Source organism: Acanthopagrus latus, chromosome 19 (genome assembly GCF_904848185.1).
Source record: "Acanthopagrus latus isolate v.2019 chromosome 19, fAcaLat1.1, whole genome shotgun sequence".
NCBI classification, from domain to species: Eukaryota; Metazoa; Chordata; class Actinopteri; order Spariformes; family Sparidae; genus Acanthopagrus; species Acanthopagrus latus.
This window is the reverse complement of record NC_051057.1, coordinates 18044027-18063414: the sequence shown is the minus strand read 5'-3', so window position 1 is coordinate 18063414 and position 19388 is coordinate 18044027. Positions and strand designations below refer to the sequence as shown.

Sequence of the window (19388 nt, the reverse complement as noted above, 5' to 3'; positions counted from 1 at the left end):
ATAATAATAAAAAGCGAGACAAAATGGCTTAAATTGTAGAAAATGGATTTTTATGTTTTTTTTCCCTGCCTGGCATGGTAATTATAAGAATAATCATTTGTTTATTTTGTGTTTTTATAGCAGGGATTCATGTTGTAATTCCTCTTCTCTTTCTGTGAGGAGGAGGAGGAGGAGGAGGAGGAGTGCTCTTCCTCTTGTTTTTTCCACTGTTGAGAATCTTCCTCCCTCCATCAGTCGTAAAAGAAAGAAAAGAGGAGGAAAAAAAAGAAGAAGCGGGTAATCATCACATCCCCCTTTAGAAAGCGGAGGTAGCTGCACGTCTTTGTGCCCGTTGTGTTGTAGGTGAATCGCAGCACACTTGAACTGAAAGAGGACTTGACCTTTGCCTTTATGTTTTCCCCCCAATGTTTGTCTAAATCACAATTGTCTTTTGTGCGCGGACATGCGCCGCCGTGACACGTCCCATTGAGCGGATGGATGTTTCGCAGCCAGGCTGACTGGAGAGGACGTCAATGGCTCATAGGTGTTTGTAAACTTCTCCCCAAAACACTCAGAACAGAGACAGAGACAGAGACAGAGACAGGGCCGGGAAGAAAAGAGGGGAAAACTCGCACAAAGTGTTTAACAAAATGAACTAAAAGTGTCCAAAAAACAAAAAACCCACGGTGATTAATCTCTCGCTCCTGTGTGCTGTAAACGCGCATAGGATGCGTTCAGGGACACCCCCACCCGTGACGCGTCTAACACGCACATGCTTCATATTGCAGGGAGGGATAAACTTGTTACCATTCATGTCACCGCGCAGGTCTACCTGCAGCTCTGCTGGATGGACGCACGGGTCAGTGCGGCTGGCGGAGGAGGGGAGTCCTCCAGGTTCCATCATGTCATTGTGCTGTGACATGACTCGACTGTAAACACACCGACATGACTGTGGGTGTTAACAACAGTGAGTGTGGATAAAATAAATCAAGAATGTTTGTTTGTTTTCATTTAAATATTCTATATATAGGATAATTAGGGATAATTAAAGGTGGTATCTGTGAGAAAAGTTGGGTTTTGGGTCTCATTCACAAATCGTCAAATAGTGACGTTTTTGGAAATGTAGGACAAAACGTCATTATTTGACAATTTGGGAATGAGACTTAATTTTTTTTTTTTAAAAAAAGCACTTAAGAAATATCACAACCTTCATTAAAAATGTCAAAACATGTAACTTAACCCAGAGCGTCCGTGAGAATTAAAATGTCAAATTACAACATTTTGTTAGAATTCACTTTAAAGGCCGTAAAAGGTCGAGAACAGATTAATTTAAAGAGTATAAACGCTTTGTATTTTTCTGTTGTAATTATCTAGAAACGTAACAGAAAACACTTTTACGTATTGAGTCCTTGCAGATAATCTGACACAGGATCTATACACACGCTTTGAATTTTAGTCTTTGCTTGTTTTGTTTTTTTTAACTTTACGTTGTAATCACACAATTAAAATGTACTTCAATGTACTTTAAATAAATCAGCTGTTAAAGAAAAAAAACAAAAGCAGAAAGAGGAACACACTCTGGCGGTGTTGACTCGTTGCACCCCTCTAACAGCCCCGGTGTGTCCGACCCTCCCCTCCAACAGGCTCCTGACACGTTGTAACACCCTGGTTGTCACTTTTCACAGTATCTTTATTTCTTGTGCTGCAGTTACTCTCAGCACTCGCCCGTGCGAGCTGCTGGGGGAAAAGTTGCTTGGGAGCGATAGAAGGAATACTAACTGGAGGCAGTAAAAAAAAAAAAAAAGAAAGAAACCACACTGCTGTTTATGACAGGAGGGACATGAACGCGTCGCCTCGCAGCCTATAGGGGAGCAGGAGGGACGTGTTCATTTATCAGGAGTGGCAGTGCGTGAGATGACATGGAAGCCCCCCCTCCTTTATCTACTCTCTTCATCATAAAGCTTCATCACATGACTCTATATGATGATAATTACACTGCTGAGTGTTGGAGGTGTTGCCACTTTTACTGTCAGCGTTCATTTCTGGGGGGTGATTTGGCTCAGTGTACACAATATAAACGTGCTGGTGAAGCTTATGGAACAGTTTGGTGAGACTAAATGTTGCTGGACTGATCAGAGATGACACGTAAATGCAAGTTAAGTAACATTAGAACCCTGAGTTATGAAGTCCCCGACCCGCAGGATGAACAATAAACTGAAAAAATGTGCATAAAACGTCACGTTTTCCAACTTTAAAGGCGTTCACGAGCACCTGCCACTTGCAGTTGACTCAACTTTTGCTCCACGCAGCTGCGTCTCGACTCTCGGCTGCCGTCAAAAGGTGATTTGGGAATATTTTGGCACCAGTAAACTGTTACTAATGCTTCCACTACTCAAGCTCAAACCCTCCAAACACATTTCTGGGGGTACGGGTGTTACAATAGGAGCTGTTGCACCCCTTCCAGCGTTCACCTCCTCTGCGTTCTTACAGTGTGGCTCGGGGAGGTGAAGATCAGAAGGTGAAAAAAAAACCCGAAGGATTACCCAGACTGTGTCAAATGTTAAAGCTCCCGCGAGACTCTCAGCCAGAATATCATAATTAATGTTAGGGCAGATTTGAAATGTAGACTCTTGACGGCCTCGAGGGCACAAAGGGAATGTGTGGAATTTCATACGCCTATCATTTAGCCCGCAGAAAGACCTGCAAATTGAGTCTTTTCTCACATTTCTTTTCCTCAGTCATATGTTCGTCGTTTCTCTCTCTCTGCACAGTAATTACAGGCTATTGTCTGCGCACCTTCTTGAGAAGACGCACACGTGGAGACAGTGGATGTAGCTGTCAGAGTCTCTGCAGAGAAAACGTGTTGTTGCTGTAAACACGTTACACTCGTGCATCTCCTGCAGAACTTCAGGTGACAGTTTCCCTCTGTTCCTTCATACGGAGGCATAATGCTGCCGAGACAGAAGAAAAGAAAAGTGGAGCAGTATCAGGTTATAACGCTAAAACTTAAGTGGTATGACAAGATTGTTTCATGTTGTAACAGGATACAAACGTGTGTCATGACAAAAGATGTTTTCACGTAATGAAATACAAACTTTTACATCATAACAATGAAACGTTACATTATAACGTTACATGTTATAACGCAATGTTTTCTCATTATAACAAGGTCATTTCATGTCGTTATGAAATGCAAACTTACCACTTTAACAAGGTAAATAGTGTTGTTGACATTATAGTAAAATATTTTTACGTTTTAAAAAGTTTTCCATCTGCAGTAACTTCTCTCGTTACAGCAAAATAAAACTATTCATGTTTTTTATGCAAGAACAACAAGAAACATGTCACAGTACAACAATTTACTATTTACATTGTTACAATGTGTAATTTCATGTTATGTTGTGACAATTTATCGTTGTGACAAAACATCTGATCTTATAACAACATAATTTCATGCCATCATCAAATACAAGTCATGTTTGGCTATAAGTTAAGTTGTTATAACAAGAAACGTCTCTTGTTATAACAACATTCAGTGACCTTGTTATAACACAAGTGTTTCACATTACAGCGTAATATTTTCAGGTCATGTCGTCGTCTTACAACATGAAACATTTCATGTTACGTGATGACTTTTACTGTTATAACAAGAAAATACAAATTGTCTTGTGAGGTGCGTAAAGATATTTTCAGAATAGACAGGTTCTATCATCATCTTATAACAGGAAATAAGGAAGTACGAAGATATATACATTGCAAAATGTTCTTGTCATAATGTGAGAAGTCTCTGTGATGTTACAACATGAGAACATCCAACATGTTGTTATAACAACACACTTTACACCATTTTATAACATGACTGTGATGAGCAGCAGCATAAAGAGTGTCATGAATTTAACATGCGGCTGTTTATCTAACATGACTGTTGTTATTGTTCATGGGAGATGACAGTGGAGGGAGGATTCTTCTTTATGGGCTGTACTGATAATCAATTTCTGTCTTTTCTTTTTTTCAAAATGAGACTGAGGAGGGGTGAGCACCAAAAAAAAAAAAAAAAGAAAGAAAGAAAGAAAGAAAAAGAAAGAAAGAAAGAAAGAAAGAAACCCTCCATCCTCCTCTATCATCTCCCTCTCCCCATAACTTTGTTCCTCTCGGTCTGCAGATCAAAGGCCTCTAAAATTGGTGTCCCGAAGATGTACATTGTTGAGATGACAGCGCGACAATGCGGAGAGAAAGCGTGGTCTATCAGACATGTCAGCCGGCAGAAAGGAGAGGGAGGAGAGGGAGGAGAGGCTGAGAAAGGCCTGGGCGTCGATTTAATACCCCGACTGGAGGAATTTTTTGACGCCTTTAGCTGTGGCCAAGTCGGTTTCTTTCCTTCCACTTAGCATCTGTGACCCACGTCTTTGGTGGGAGCATTTTTTTTTTTTTTTTGCTAAACATGGGTGACAACAAGGGCACGAGTGAATCCAATTTTAATGATTTTGTTGTTTTATTTATTAGTGTTTTACAAGTCAGAGACGCGCGGATCTTCTTCCAAACTGTGCGCGTCCTGGATGTTTGGGCGCAGTGATTTGATTCTTAATCTAAATTCAGAAAAGGTGATTGAGGCGCCTAAAAAAAAAAAGAAAAGAAGGTGTGTTGAGTTTAATCCTGTGAGTGTGATTACAAGAGAGACAGTCACAGTAAGACACAGAGAGAGAGAGAGAGAGAGAGGAGGGGGAGATACGTGTCTCTGCGTCCACACACGTTGGTGCGTCTTGGCGTCTTTGCAACCTGCTGCTCCGACAAAGACTCTCTAATAGTTTGAAAAGCATCCGAAGTGACTCGCAGCTCAGACACTCACAGAATAAATATTTGTATTCATTTGAGAAATGAGGATTTCAACAAGGAGAAGAGAGAAAAAAGAAAAGAAAAAAAAAAAGAAACCTCGACAAAGGCGCGCACACACACACACACACACAAAAAACCCCACAAGCATGAATGCAAGTATTGTCCCCCGGCTTTGAAATTTCTGATTCACCATATCATAACCCCTGCGAGGAAAAAAACATCAATATCCCCGCGGAAAGGACACGTTTCTATGGGAAACTAAAGAATTTTAGCGCATAAACAGATCTGGCGCAGGAGAAAAGGAGGAGGGGGCGCTCAAAGGGATCAAAGGCTCCGCTCAAGGAGGCTTTCTGCGTGAAGAAAAGATGGACGATGTTGACTTTTAAGTGTCGGCAACATTTTTTTTTTTTTTTTTTTTGGTTGGAGACCCACTTTCTGCAGGCTGCGTCTCCGAAAGTGGTTCTCCAACACTTTGCACCAAAGATTGTTCATTTTGCGACAATTAAAAAAAAAAAAGAAAAAAAAAGAGGGACAGTGTGAAGACATGTCACCTCTGAATTTAAATATTTACATTGATGATGTGATAAAGCAAACTCTGACATATTTATTTGTCTCCACGAGTGAATAAATAAGCAGCTCTCGGAGGAAATATGAGCGTTTGAAGCTGGGAAAGGTGGCAGGGTCCGCCACATATAAACAACCCTGTTGTCCTCTCAGGTCAGTTTCAGTTCATGACAACAAAGAGAGTTTGTTTATTTAGTTACTGAGGATCTTTCTCTTCTGATTTAATCATTCTTCCCCCCCCCCCAAAAAAAACTACACAGTGCAGCTTTAATTAATTTTTCCAGATGGATTTTTAGTCCTTTAAGAAAAAAGAAATACAACATTTAAAGAGAAATAAAAACAAACTTCCCACACTTTGTTTGATTTATACACTCAGGCTTGATGTTTTCGTGTCTTCTATGTTGATATAATCAGAAATAAAATAATAAATAAATAAATCGTCTTTTATGTCTTTTTACTTCCCTTGGAAAAAACAGCCCCAGCACACCTGGAGTAGAAATAAAGTCATGCGGGACTATTTTCTTCCGCCGACAGGAGCTCTGGAAGCTGATGGCTCAAACGTCTCAATTGTAAAAAAGGGCCTGCACGCATTTCTTCTTTTTTTTTCTTTAACCAATACGCCCTCTTTCAGGTACTCTGACACGCAGGCGGCATAGAAACAACACTAAAGTAAACAGGGCTAACAGGAGACTAGTCCCTTTGTCGGGCCAAAGGCAGCTGCCCAGCCCTCCATTATCCCGGAGCAGACTGACCGCATCCTTCCCCGCTGCCCCCTCACCAACCCACTGCACAAAAAGAGAGGGATGTTCTGCTTGCATGGGTAACACTGTCGTTCCAGCCCTCAGCAGTCCTCTTACTCTCTATTGAAAAAAAAAAAAAAAAAAAAAAAGGAGTGGGAGTAGTGGACACAGCCTGATCTGCCGAGTACAAAGACTCTCCGTAGAGTCCCATTGGAGTGAAAGGAATGAAGGGGCTGGACGTCTCTGAAAGAGGGTCGGAGGATTTAGAGAAAGAGCGGAAGTTTTGTTGTTGTGCTTGATTTCCCTGACTAACTAGCGGATGGAGTGGATGGATAAACGCACTTAAACTCGGTTAACTCACCTTTTAATGAGCAGGAAAGACCTGGTTAGCCTGAGAGCCTCCTGACAGCCACACAAGCTGGTTTTTCACGTCATATTACAATTAACAAAGCTCACGCTGCTTTACTTCTTAATCACAGCAACCCAATGTCATCAAAAAATAATGTTTTCTAGTGCAATATTGATTCATTAGATATCAGTTTCAAAATTAACCGGCTGCTGGTTTGATAATTTATTTATTCGAGTCATTTTTTTAAGAAAATATAAGTCAAAATTATTTGATTCCAGCTTTTTAAATGTGAATATTTTTCTGTTTTGTTCACCCTTCACTGACTGTAAACTGAATATCTTCAATTCTGGACAAAACAAGACATTATAGGACGATATGGTAGGCTTTAGGAAACACTGACTGACATTTAAAGAATAAAAAACAATAAAATAATTGATCAAATAATCCACAGATTAATCACTAATGAAAATAACCATTAGTCGCAGCCCCCAGTCTGTTTACCATATGGTGATCTGCATCACTGTCATCACTGGGGCTGTGGAAACAGTTGAGGAATACATGTTTTGTGTGTATTTTAATGCAACAGGAGTCATTTTTCTCAGCAAAGCTAAACTGTTTTTTAATTCTGGCGTTTTATGGCTCCAAACAACATTTATCTGACTGAGATATAAAGTGTTTTCCGTCCATTTCTTTCACCCTACGTCAGATTTATGCTCGCAAATTCCCAAATAATAAAAGAAAAGCATCCTCTAAGTTGAGTAAAAACAGCAGGGAGACAAGTCTGAAGGCCAGTTGTTTTTGATTAAAGGTGCACTACGTAGTTTTGGGGAAGACAAGTTTAAGTAGAAGAATTTGTTTTTCAAATGCCAAAGACAAACATAAACAAACTCTCTTTGTTTCCATGACTGAATAGACTCAATTAAAGAACAACACACCTTCAAACAGTTGTACTTTGTTTATATGTGGCGGACCCTGCCACCTTTCTAGCTTCAAACAGTGTTCTAGGACCTTATTTTTCCTCCAAGAGCAGCTTGTTTATTCAGTTATGGACAAAATACATATTTCAGATATGGTCTAACGACCACATCAGTACTGTCAATATTAAAATTCAGAATGTGAAACCACACACCAGCCTCTTTAACAGTAACAAGGGATTAAAATGAGAAGAATCCGATCTGAAACTGTTGCCCGGCAGAGGATGGGAATGGGAGGCTCGGCGTGCCCTCGAGGGAGTCCCATGCTGGCAGGGTTTATGTGGACACGCACACACACTTTCAACAAGGATTGAATATGACCCTGTTGTTTCAAAATGGCGTCCTGATTTATATCCATCAAGGTTTAAAGGGGCCTGTCATGTCTGCTGAAATAGAGGTGTTGACAGCCACACTTGACAGCTTCTCGCTCATACTGTTTTAATGTTGCTGTTGCTGTCTTTACGTGCCGCACACTGCCCAGGCCTTCTGGTGCCGGCGAACAGTGTGGGTTCTTGCAGTGGGCTCATGTTGCTTCCACTTCCTGTCCGGGTCATTGTGCAAACCGCGGCGTGAAAGTTTACAACAAACAGATTGAAATCGCTGCTGCTTTTCAGGCCTCGCGTTCCACGAGCGGTGACATTAAAAAGGGGACAGCAGCGACTTCTGGAGTCTTGCAACCGGCTCCTTGTGCAAAGAGAGAGAGAGAGAAAAAGAAGCAGCAGCACGGAGCAGGTTTGACATTTTCATAGTGAACTCTCTTCCCCGAGTGAATACACGCTGCTTTAGCACAGTGCCATGAGACCGAAATCCTCTGAGAGATTCGCGCTGCCTGAGAATCCTCTTTGAAGGCACATTCCGCGGGTCACAGTGCAGACACCACGCAGTCGCTCCCGTTTCTCCCCTCATCAACATTTGTGTGGGCCGCGCTGCCCCGAGGCCTAAAAGAAACACGCTCGGGATTTTTTTCTCAGGTCTATAGTTAGCGAAAGGCCAGCTCCCTCCGGCTCCGCCGAGCACTGACATCAGCACAGTCAGCTCCTCTGGATTGGTGCGAGAGAATGGAACAGCAAAACAAAAAAAAAAATCAGAAAAAAGCATTCGCTGGCTGATTATGTTTCAACTTCTCTTATATGTGAGCTGTAATTGAGATTCATTGTTGGTGTACTTACACTGCATGCACAGCAGGTCCCGCACACGCTGTGTAAATAAAGGGGAGCCTGTGTTTTGCTGCCAGGTTTCTCCAGACTCGAGCGTGTGCTATTTTAACTCCGTGTGCATACTGTGACGGTTCGCGCACTTATACAGCCTCTCGTGTTATAATTACATCATCTTGAGCCGTGTCAGTCAGACACTAGCATGTGAAGCATGTAAACCCTATGGCTGGCCGTATATCAGCCCGCTTTTGTTTGACATTTATACACGCTCTCGTGTAATTATGAGCTTACTTTTCTGTCAAATATTTAATGCCCTGTAAAACAGCCAGCTATTTATAATGTACAGTAAGTGCGGCGGTGCTATCTGCGACATAGGAGGCGGCAGTAATCCTTGACATGTGCATAGTAAACATGATTGCAGTTGTAAATGCGTGCAAGTTTAAGATGCCAGCAGACACCAATAACTCATCACGTTTAGGTTCGTAAACAGGACACATATATTACGGAACAAAGCACGCAGCATTTGACAGAAGCAGAGGGAACAATTTCCTGCGATTTGAAGCAAGACAGTGATGTGCACGGTGCAAGGAGAAGAGTTCGGATCCTTTCATTATGAAAAAGCAGCAGTGTCTCGTCGTTTTCCCCTCAAATATGTGGAAGTAGAAATTTGCACATTGTGAAAATACTGACTTTGAGGTATGTAACAGTTCTGTAGCAATGTATAAGTGTCAATCACTTCTTTTATTGCACATGTGTGAGCAGATTCTAACGTGAAATCATGAAAATTGCAAACTTCCCGTCCCTCTCGGTTGCCCATACAAGACCGTGGACGGTTTGTTGAAGTTGTTTAATGCTGCTGGTCTGTGGAACGACTCAGCTTAGATTTTCCGCGGCGTTCTCAAGTTCCTCGTCTCCGCTCCGCTAACAGAGAGCAACAGTAGCTAACGTCAGTGTGGAAATGGAGTCAGCAAACATGAACTACACCCCCGGCTTCCAGCACAACACAGAAGCTTCACAGAGCCCCTTTAAAGTACAAGCACCTCAGTATCATACACAAAGTATTGGTGTGTTATGTTTTCAAGTCTGTTTTCATGCCCCTTTATATCTCGACCCTGCAACGGTTCAGAGGGAAATATTGTACCTGTTCCTCCAGTACATTCTAGTTAATGCTCAATTTACACATTAAGATTTCATATAAAGAAACATTGAATACGCTTATAAAATGATGCTTTGTTAATATTAGTCTATAGATCTACTCACCACCGAGCTGAAATCAGTTGAAGTTTCTTGGTCCATAAAATCGTTCTGGAGCTTCACAGCAAAACAGTGTTTCAGCAACATCCTGAGCACCTGAAGTAGATGGGAACTTGTTTTAAAGTGTAAATAAACAACCGATAAAATATTAAAATGGCCTCATATTTGACAAAATGTTTTTTAGGGAACACTTATATCGTACACTGAAGATTGTGGCTCAGAAAAGGGCAAAATGGCATCTTTTGAAATCAGTGTTGGGATCTCAGGTCTTCAGGAGACTTGGATTACAAACCAGACGAGCTGTATCAGGTCATTTTATGGTTTTGTCGTTGTTGTTTCTATAACAGTTTCACCATCTACTTCGGTGGATAATGACGATGCTGAAACACAGTTTTGCTGCGAAGCTCCAGAACGAGTTTGCGGACTAAAACTTCAACCAACTTTCCATCATCTCAGTGCTGAGTAGATCATTTCTGGGTGAACTTAACCGACCGGGTTTTTTGGTGCATACTTTCAGCACATTCCAGCCAACAACACATTTTGGTTGGTACAGAATAAGTGGGCCAAACATAAGTAAGCACAGTACTTTGGTATGCGCACTGTTTTACCACTGAGTCAATGTGTTTGGTTCCTTTTCAGATATCCAGTAAAATATCCGAAGCAACTGCAGCGTGTGTCCATATTTAGGGAAGGCTGTGGCCTGGTGGTCAGTGTGAGGGCACGGAGAAAGTGGCTGGAGTAATGCTGAACACATGGTGGCTGAATATGTTTGCTCAAAGCAGTGTCCGGCTCGCCTCATGTCAGCTTCCCACCGCGGGGGGAACTTGACGTGTGGGAATAGAGGCTCCATGCATGGCTGCCATGCATTGGCCCTTACGTTTTGCACATGTAGGTAAACAATCCCGCCTTGTCTGCCGAGAGGCCGGCGTTTATACATGGGTGCAAAACATGTGTTGCGGCCAAAGTCGCATCAAAGGTCACTCAGCTATGCTTTGAACACTTCAAAGCCGGGGGATGAGACTGTAGCTTTTAAGTTTTATGGCAGGTGTAAGCAGGGGTTGCTGACCAGCCCAGGGTGGTCTGCTCCCTGGTCTGCAGGAGGCTGCTGGTGGTTAGCGTGGTAGAGGTGGTGGTGGTGGTGGTGGTGTGTGGAGGGCCAAGGCGTCGGGGGCAGGGACGTAACCGACTGACCAGGCTGTGTCCAGAATGTCTTCATGCAGCAGGCCACATTTGGAGGCCTTGGATCCGAGGAGGTTCCTGGGAGCAGACTGGACACAGGCAGACGTCCACTTCAAGGGTCTCTGGTTTCAGAGGACCCCAGCAGGGTATGTCTCAGGCCTGTGTCAGTCCCATTTGGAAACAGATACATTGGCAGAGAGGAGCGGAGGGGGCAAAGCCTGATGACCATACCACAGAGTGACCACAGCGCCGCACACCCTCCCCTGACAGACCAGAAACAGACCTGAGGCAAGTTCAAAGGATCCAACGGGGTCTCGCCAAAGTTCATTTGCCGGAGTTCATTCATCTCAGCACCTGATGTGGTTCACTGCTTCTTGTTTCGTGAGGCATTTCAGTTTGAAGAGCGAGACTTCAAAGGTGGCGATGTTATTAAGAGTTCCCATTTCGAAATGAGTCATTCCGTCTGCGTCGCAACCCCTTAAGGACCATCCAGCTCCATCAAAAAAAAAATCTATTTCCAGATATTTCCACGTTACTCTCCTGAGTTCTCACTCTCATTTTGTCATCAATGGATTTTTTTTTTTTTACGTAATGAGGATGAGAAACTGAATAGAGCGGCAAATTGTGGATGGCAGCATGGGAAGGATTCTAGAGATTTTGGCCTCAACCCAAACCAAATTGATATTGCCTATAAATGACTCCGCTAACAAATATACTTCTGCCTCAAGCTGCACAAGTCCACGCTCCGAGCGACGGCGCTCCGAACTCACGCAGTCGGGTGTGCTTTAAAACGCCACATTACGAACATTGAAATCAACACAAAGTGGCTTAATAACTCCTCCGGTGACAGAGCCTGCTAAATTGATCATTTTGAATGCTTTACAATATCCATAATTATGCGAGTGGAATACAAGGTGCTGTGCGTCTGGTTGATGATCTCAGAATGACAGGTCTATAACAGCACCCCCCCCTCCTTCTCCTTGAGATAGTTGGAGACCCACATGCACATTGAGAAAAGCCATTACAGGCCCAGGGTGGAGCAGGTGTGTTTGCGGCACTTCACAGATGGCTGGGAGCGTTGTTAATGAGAGAATAGTAAACACCCCCCAAAACTTTTATCTTTGATGCGAGATTGTTTTACCAAGTGCAGAGCTCCGACTCTGCCGAAGCAGCGGTATGAGGGGTCAATTCACACGTATGATTTGATTGACCCGCGCTAATAAGGTCCTGCCCGGATACTTAGTGCACAAGTTTATGGACTCGCTGACATACATTTAACTGGAGGTATTCACAGTCTTTGGATTGCCGGGCAATCTTTTTTAAGCCCCTAACAAATTCTCGCCCGACATATATCCTCTTCATAAACTGCACCTCCTTTTGCTTCCGGAGCTCGAACTCTACAGTATGCATCTATTATTATATCAGTGCTTTTTCATCCATAACTTAGTAAAAACACTTCCTTTTTCACAGTTTGTTTTGTGTAAAGAGCAATAAGTAATGAGGGTTAGGATTAACTTGAGGATCGATAAATTTATAATAACTGTGTACAGTATCTGTGTAGTAAAATGACCAGTAGTGGTGACGTTTAAGTTTAAGTCGCGCAGCTTCTGTAGTGTAGTTCATTTATAGCCTAACATCAACTTTTTACTTCCAACGATTTCATTAATGCCTCAAAAATCACAAAAGCGGTGTTCGTCTGTGACGAATATCTTGCTGAACAAAAAATGTGTACATATCATATACTTAAGCTTGTTTTTGGTGATAATCCAAAATCGAATTCAAGAATCCATTTGGCTTTTTGTCGAGGGGAACCAGGGCGATGCTAACTTCTGGGCTGGCCTACAAAAATACATCATCCGTCATCACATAGGTGTTGTTACCTAGTGAGATAAGATGGTCAGCTCACCTGGCTGAGATCTATCCAAGTGCTTTTTCATCTGTAGCTTAACAAAAATACTGGTGAATTTGTTTATATTGTTAATAGTTTACTGTAAAGTGTTTTTAGCATAGATAGATATTCGTTAGCAATGTTAGCTAGCCACACGTTAATGTTGGGACACTATGGCTCTTTTCTTTTGTGCACAAAAAAGCTGCCAGAAAAAAAGGTGACTGGTTTTGCTATTGTGTGTATAGCCAGCTGACAAGCTTCTGTATATACTGTATATGTTTGTGTTTTGACTGAGTGGGGCTCATCATGTAGCTGACATCACCTGCGAGATCAGTAGTTGCTGTTTTTTCATCCGTAAGTCAGCCAAGATGCTTAATTTTCACAGTTTGCTTCTTATATATTGTTAATAGTTTACAGCTTGTTTTTGTACATGTTGCTTTTAAACATTGTTGATCCTAGCTAGATAACCGTTAGCGATGTTAGCTAGCCACTCGCTAATGTTAGGTTGCTAAGGCCCTCGAAAAAGCTGCCAACAAACAAATGAGAGAATGGGTGACTGGTTCTACTACTGTGTGCATATGCAGAGTTTTTTAGTAAGAAAACCAGCTGGGCTAGCTAACCTCGCTGGTTTAAAACACCTACTTGATTATTACAAAACGAATAGCAAACTATTAACAATACATACAGGTATTTCAATTCAGTCGTGGATGAAAAAAGCACTGAGATAACTGTACATGTATTCTGTTGAGTTGGTGCAGAAGCAAAAGGAGGTGCAGCTTGTAAAGCGGATATATGTCACATTACACTGTGTTAGTGGAGAATAGCACAAATGTTGCATGTGCAGTCCAAAGCGCTCTAATCGACTCTTTATTAATTGTGTCCTATTAAAAGAGAACATTTGGCAACACCCAGAGAAACATCATCCTCCCGAAGAGAAGCGAGGCTTCTCCCTGTTTCACCGTTGCTGAAGTGAGATGATTAAAAGTGCATTACCTGGGCCTGGTGATTCCCTGAATGAGCTGTGCTAAATTGTTTTCTACGTTGTGATTAATTGGACTTGCAGGGCCACATTTCAGCACGCTTTGTTTTTCTGTCCCCAGTCATCACCTATTATTAAAGACAAATTTCCAATATCTCTCTGGGAGTCCAATTAAGGATTTACATTGTGACAGTATTTTTCACTTTAATTACTATACATAATGCAAGCGTCGACGCATTTCCTTATTTATCAAGCGGCAACGCGGCTGAACGGAATTCATCAAGTAAACGGATAGTTAGGTTCTGTAATTGCCGCTTCCTTTTTTTGGCTGGAGATCCAAAATCAGATGAACAGTTGAGTAATATCTGCGCTGGAAAATGACTACGCAGCACATTTGTGGTGAAACTGTGAAGAAAAAGTGAAACTCAAAGGATATATAGCCGCGTACGATGGATGAAAATATAAAAGAACAGGGTTTTTATATTGTTATAATCCTCAAACGCTCAACGGTAACTCAACAACCGCCGTGATATTACACCACAGGTTTCTGAATCACAATAGCTTGTGGGACTTAGCACAAAATGTATGGCCAGTGATATTAATTTCATTTTACCTCATATTGGGCAAACAGTTGGAATCCCTTTATAAGTAGCGGTGCTGTAAAGCATTAGTGGACGCCGGCGTTGCCTCATGGCCACTGCACTTGACTGGTACACAGCGCGCGACTTGTGCATTCTGGGATTCCCACTTAATACTTAAAAACCTAAATGCCTCATCGTTGGAGACGACTGCAATAGTGTTGAAGTTAAGTGGCTTCAAATTGAAATTTCCTGTGGGTTTGCAGCCTGCATATGGAGCCAATAAAAGTCCCGTGGCCCTGAATAAATGTTAATTTTTCTTTTTTGTGGGTCTGCAGGGTGAAGAGGAATGATGACGGCTTCTCAGCTAAACATGCAGATATTCTGTGAATAATCATCTCATTTCTTGAAAGAAATTTAATAGATGAAAAAAGAAAAATAGTTAAAGTGATGGTCCCCTGGAAGCGAGGCCTGCAGTAGTTTGAAGCAACCCATGGCATCCCGCTTAATGCCCAATTTTCATCCAGCATCTATACCACCTCCTTTGTGTGACCCTGCAAATATCCTCTGGGCCTCTTCATTAGTCTACAGGGCCTGTGTGCAAAGCCTCTCCAGTTAATTTGGCCCGGCAGGACTGTTTTCCCCTACTGGAGATCAGCGGGGGAAAAAAAGAAAAAAAACCTCCCTCAGTCGCTCAAAGATTCAGTTGATGCAAATATCTATAGCGGGTTTCTGTGTCTCTGTGTTTTTTTAAAATATTTTTTTAACATATTCTCTTCATCCATTTTAAGTGCTCCAGCAAATCTCTCACACCACTCATCGGCTTGTTTATGGCCAGCTCTCCGGTCTGATCTTGTCATGCGCCGGTGATAAGAGCGCGGCGGTGGATCATGGCTGTAACAATTTTTTTTTTCCTTGTCTTTTTTCTGCATTGTTTGGCCGACCACTTGCTGCTACAATTGACCTGCGAGTGGAGCTGATGACCAAGATGACTGACCCCCGGGGAGCCCGAGTCAGGGAAATCATGCGAGAGATGGAGAGAGACAGAGAGGGAGAGCAAGAGACCAAGACCAAACACACCAACACACACACACACACACCAACACACACACTGTACTGTGCCTCCACAGCGGCTGAGCCCAGTGTATTTCTGAGAGGGAGAGACGCCACATTTATGCAGCGCGAGGCCGTCATCTTCTTCTGGGTCCAGGAGTTCCTAGCGAGATGCTGGCATGACGCGCCCGGCTCTGACAGGTGCTGCCACCCCGACAGCGAGGCTCGGCCACCAACCAGACAAGAGTTGTCTGCTCGAGCCGCAAGAAGACCCAGGACCGTGCTGGGAGCGTGATCCCAACTTGGCACCGAGCGCAGCACCAATCGCTGGAGCCGCTTTAATTGTGTCACTCTTGGGGGAGAAAAAAAAAAAAAAAACAGAAAAGAAATGGCTGCAGTGAAGTATGAAACCATGAGCACAACATTCATTGTTACACCTTCAGTTTAAAGGTGCATTACGTAGTATTTGGGGAAGAAATGTTCATCAGAAAAGATCAGATCTGTTATGCCAAACTAAATAAACAAACTTGGTGTTCATACTGAATAAAAAAAAACCACTTTACTTTGATTCTGTTTCTAATTGGCGGACCCCGCCACCTTTCCAGCTTCAAACAGTGTTTTGGATCTTCCAAGAACAGCTTGTTTGTTCAGTCATGGAAAAAAATACATATTTCTGTTTGTATTATCACCTCATTAATATTCGAAACTTAAAAATTCAGAGTTTGAAAAACCACATAGTGCCCCTTTAACCTTTAAATCCCTCCTCAGCCTCAAGCAGGGACTATTTTATGTTTTTTTTTTCTACATGGCAGGGTGCGTTCTCCGGTGGATGTTATATTGTTCTGTGAGGTGGATGTTGGAAACCGAGAGAAGAAACCGCTTTCACTGGAGACAAATGCTCACCATGAAACATTTGGAAACATGTCTTCCTCCGCTGCAGGATCGTGAAGGTAGCACATGGAAAACATTACGCTCTTTACAGATTGAATAAGGATGGGCCAATAAATGTCAGGAATTTTGAGAAAAAGCGGGACCCAAATCAGACAGGGTGGGACTCCATCACTTGCCTCCCAAATCCGGCATTGCATTCATTACGATAGCGAGCATTCCTCACCACATCCCACCTTGCAGTTTGCTGTCTGCTCTGTAATTAGCTCCGGCAAGCTATTGTTTCCATGACAGCGAGTGCGAACCAGACGCAGACAAAACACAGACAGGGAAAAAATAAAGAGCGAATGAGGAAAATACAGACCAGGTGGACATTTTGGACACATCCATAAAACAGTAATGAGACATTCACAGCTCACCTGGCAGATTCTCAGTGCCACTCCTCTCTGCACTGAATGGAGAGCGGTGGGGTTAAAGCTGCAGAGAGAGAAGAAGTGGGGGGGGGGGGGGGGGAAGAAAAAAAACAACGTTTAAAACAGATGAGATTAACATGGTGCTGCAAAGAGATCAGGTGACGGTGTGAGAAAGACACATTAAACACACCACGTTGACGAGATTGAATGTGTCAGCTTTAATTTGGGGGCGGTGGGGGCTTTGGCGTGGCTCGGGCTGCAGATGATCTGGTCCATACTTTAGCTGGACGCCGTCCAAGTCTGTCTCCTTGGAAGAGTTAGTGGGCCATGGGACTTTGTCCAGACATCCCAAAAGGCAAGGCAATGTACGCCACAGAGCCTTCAGATGGGCTCGACTTGGATTGGTTCTGAGGGTGGAATCGCAGCATATTTGATTTTATGATCAAATGTTAAAAATCTCGCTTTGGGTGTTTTTTTTTTTTATATCATCACATGCCAAAGTTTTGGCCGGCTGTTCTGGTACTTGATCAGCCGGGACAATCTTTTGATCTCCACATCAGACTGTAAATTTCTGTTCTTTTTTACGATATTTTGCGAAAGTCTGCAGAATGCCTGCTGCGCGTGATCTATTAAACTTATCAGTAATGTTTATTTATGCTTGTTACAGTGGGCACACGTTGATCATGGATATCTTTTACACTTTCCTCAGGTTCCAGTAAACCCCACTCTCCTTTTGTTCTGCTCCTGATTCCCATTTTCCCACTCGCCCATTCAGACTAATGACAAAACATACTTCAAGTTTACTTCTCGCAGTTTTCACTTTGAACAGTTTGGATCATAAAGTTGTACTTACCAAGTGACCATTTTTTTTTTTCCCTGCTCATCCCTCAGCTCTGAGATTTACGGGGGGTAGAATCGTCAGAGCGAAATCATAGGTCTACAGATGTTTTCAAGATGTTTTTCCTGTCAGTTGCAGATTATCCCCTGTAGCAAAATCTCATTAAAGTGCAATTTACAGAGCTGCACTGATGTTGCCATCAACCAAAATTAAAGGCATTAATTTTTCAAAGAAGTTCACCGAAGTCCTCACAATAAATGATGTAGCACTTTGTAAGAATGATTTGCCAAAGTATTATTTTGGAGGGGAAGAAATTAACTCGCATTAACGGAGCGGGGGGATTGGACATAGGCTGCAAAAAAAGATGTGCAAATGTGGCCATTTAGTCAGAGCGTGTCGGTGCGGAGACATGCATATTAAGGCTACCATGCTGGGACAGATGAGGGAAGAGGGAAATATGAAACCCTGATGGAGGTTATGACACAGACACATAGAGAGAGACGTGTACACTGGAGGGCTGAGGCGCCCACTCTGCTGCAGACACTGCTGTTGTGTGCAGGAGGAAGAAAAAAAAAACAGCCAGAACTTACATGGAGTTTGGTTGGAAGAGCAGCTTGAAACTGAAATGTTAGAGAAAAGAAAAAAGGCAAAAAGTCAGAACACAACAACACATGTTAGAAAATACCAGAAAATGTCAAAAATAGAAAATAGTAATAATAATAAGAAAAGTCTATTTTAAAATAGTCGTCTTGGCGACACCTTTTAAATCTTAACGTAGACATTAAAAGCAAATGTTTAGTTATTATCCAAAGATGAATTATTTTTTAAACTGATAAGATTTCAGACACATTGTGTTTTTTAAAATGTTTTTATTTTACAATATCCCCTGCAAAAAAAGTTAAAAGCAGGCTGCATTTCTTTGTTTTCTGCTCATATTAATGCACAAAACAGTTTGGATTTCATGAAACATTAATAAATCATGACAACCAGAAAAAAAAAAAAAAGAAAAAAAAATCGACTTTCAATACACTGAATCCTGGCAATACTTTTAAAATTAGAAAAATAAAAATAAGGAAGCCAACTAGAAGAGAGATAAAAAATAAATAAATAAATAAATAAAAAAAAGACTACTTGGAATTAAATTCATTTGGGATTTTTCCAGGATGTCAGACTCTGGTGTGAGGAAATGTTTCACCATCACAGCTGAGTGTCTACACGCTTTAACACTTTGCTAAATATTGTGACTGCTTGTCTGATGCTTGCATATTAAAAATAATTTAAAAAATAATAATAGTGGAGCAGCAATTTCTTGAGATTAAATCTGAATTCTCTCAAATGTAAAAAAACCCAACATTTTATTATTATTATTATTATTATTAATAATAATAATAATAATAATAATAATAATAATAATAATAATAATAATAATAATAATTCAGATTTTATTACAGTTCTTTTTATTACAGAATTAAGCCCATCGTTTATTCTAGTGACTTATCACAGAAATTAAAATCACCCCGGCCGGATTTTTTAATATACCGTGATGTAGATTATAAGTCATGATTGATAACTAAATGGACGTCGGACGTGGGGAAGTGCAGCTCCATCTTCTAAGTACATTAAAATTAATACCAAGAAAATGGTCTGTGAGCTCGTGGAAGGGGGATTTTTTTTTTTTTTTTTTTGGGTGTGCGTGAGTGCGCGCGCGCTCGGGTTCCCCTGCAA

At 41.9% G+C, this 19388-nt stretch overlaps 2 long non-coding RNA genes across 2 annotated transcripts; one reads left to right on the top strand and one right to left on the bottom strand.

The window, feature by feature from the left end:
* Positions 1-13197: 13197 nt before the first annotated feature.
* Positions 13198-16086, top strand: LOC119008333. The gene is made up of 2 exons (XR_005071396.1): positions 13198-13268; positions 14810-16086. It is a non-coding gene; the product is annotated as an uncharacterized LOC119008333 (long non-coding RNA).
* Positions 16087-16269: 183 nt separating this feature from the next.
* LOC119008332 lies at positions 16270-18341 on the bottom strand. The gene is made up of 4 exons (XR_005071395.1): positions 18254-18341; positions 17016-17232; positions 16832-16889; positions 16270-16688 (listed from the first exon to the last, which is right to left on the bottom strand). It is a non-coding gene; the product is annotated as an uncharacterized LOC119008332 (long non-coding RNA).
* Positions 18342-19388: the final 1047 nt, after the last annotated feature.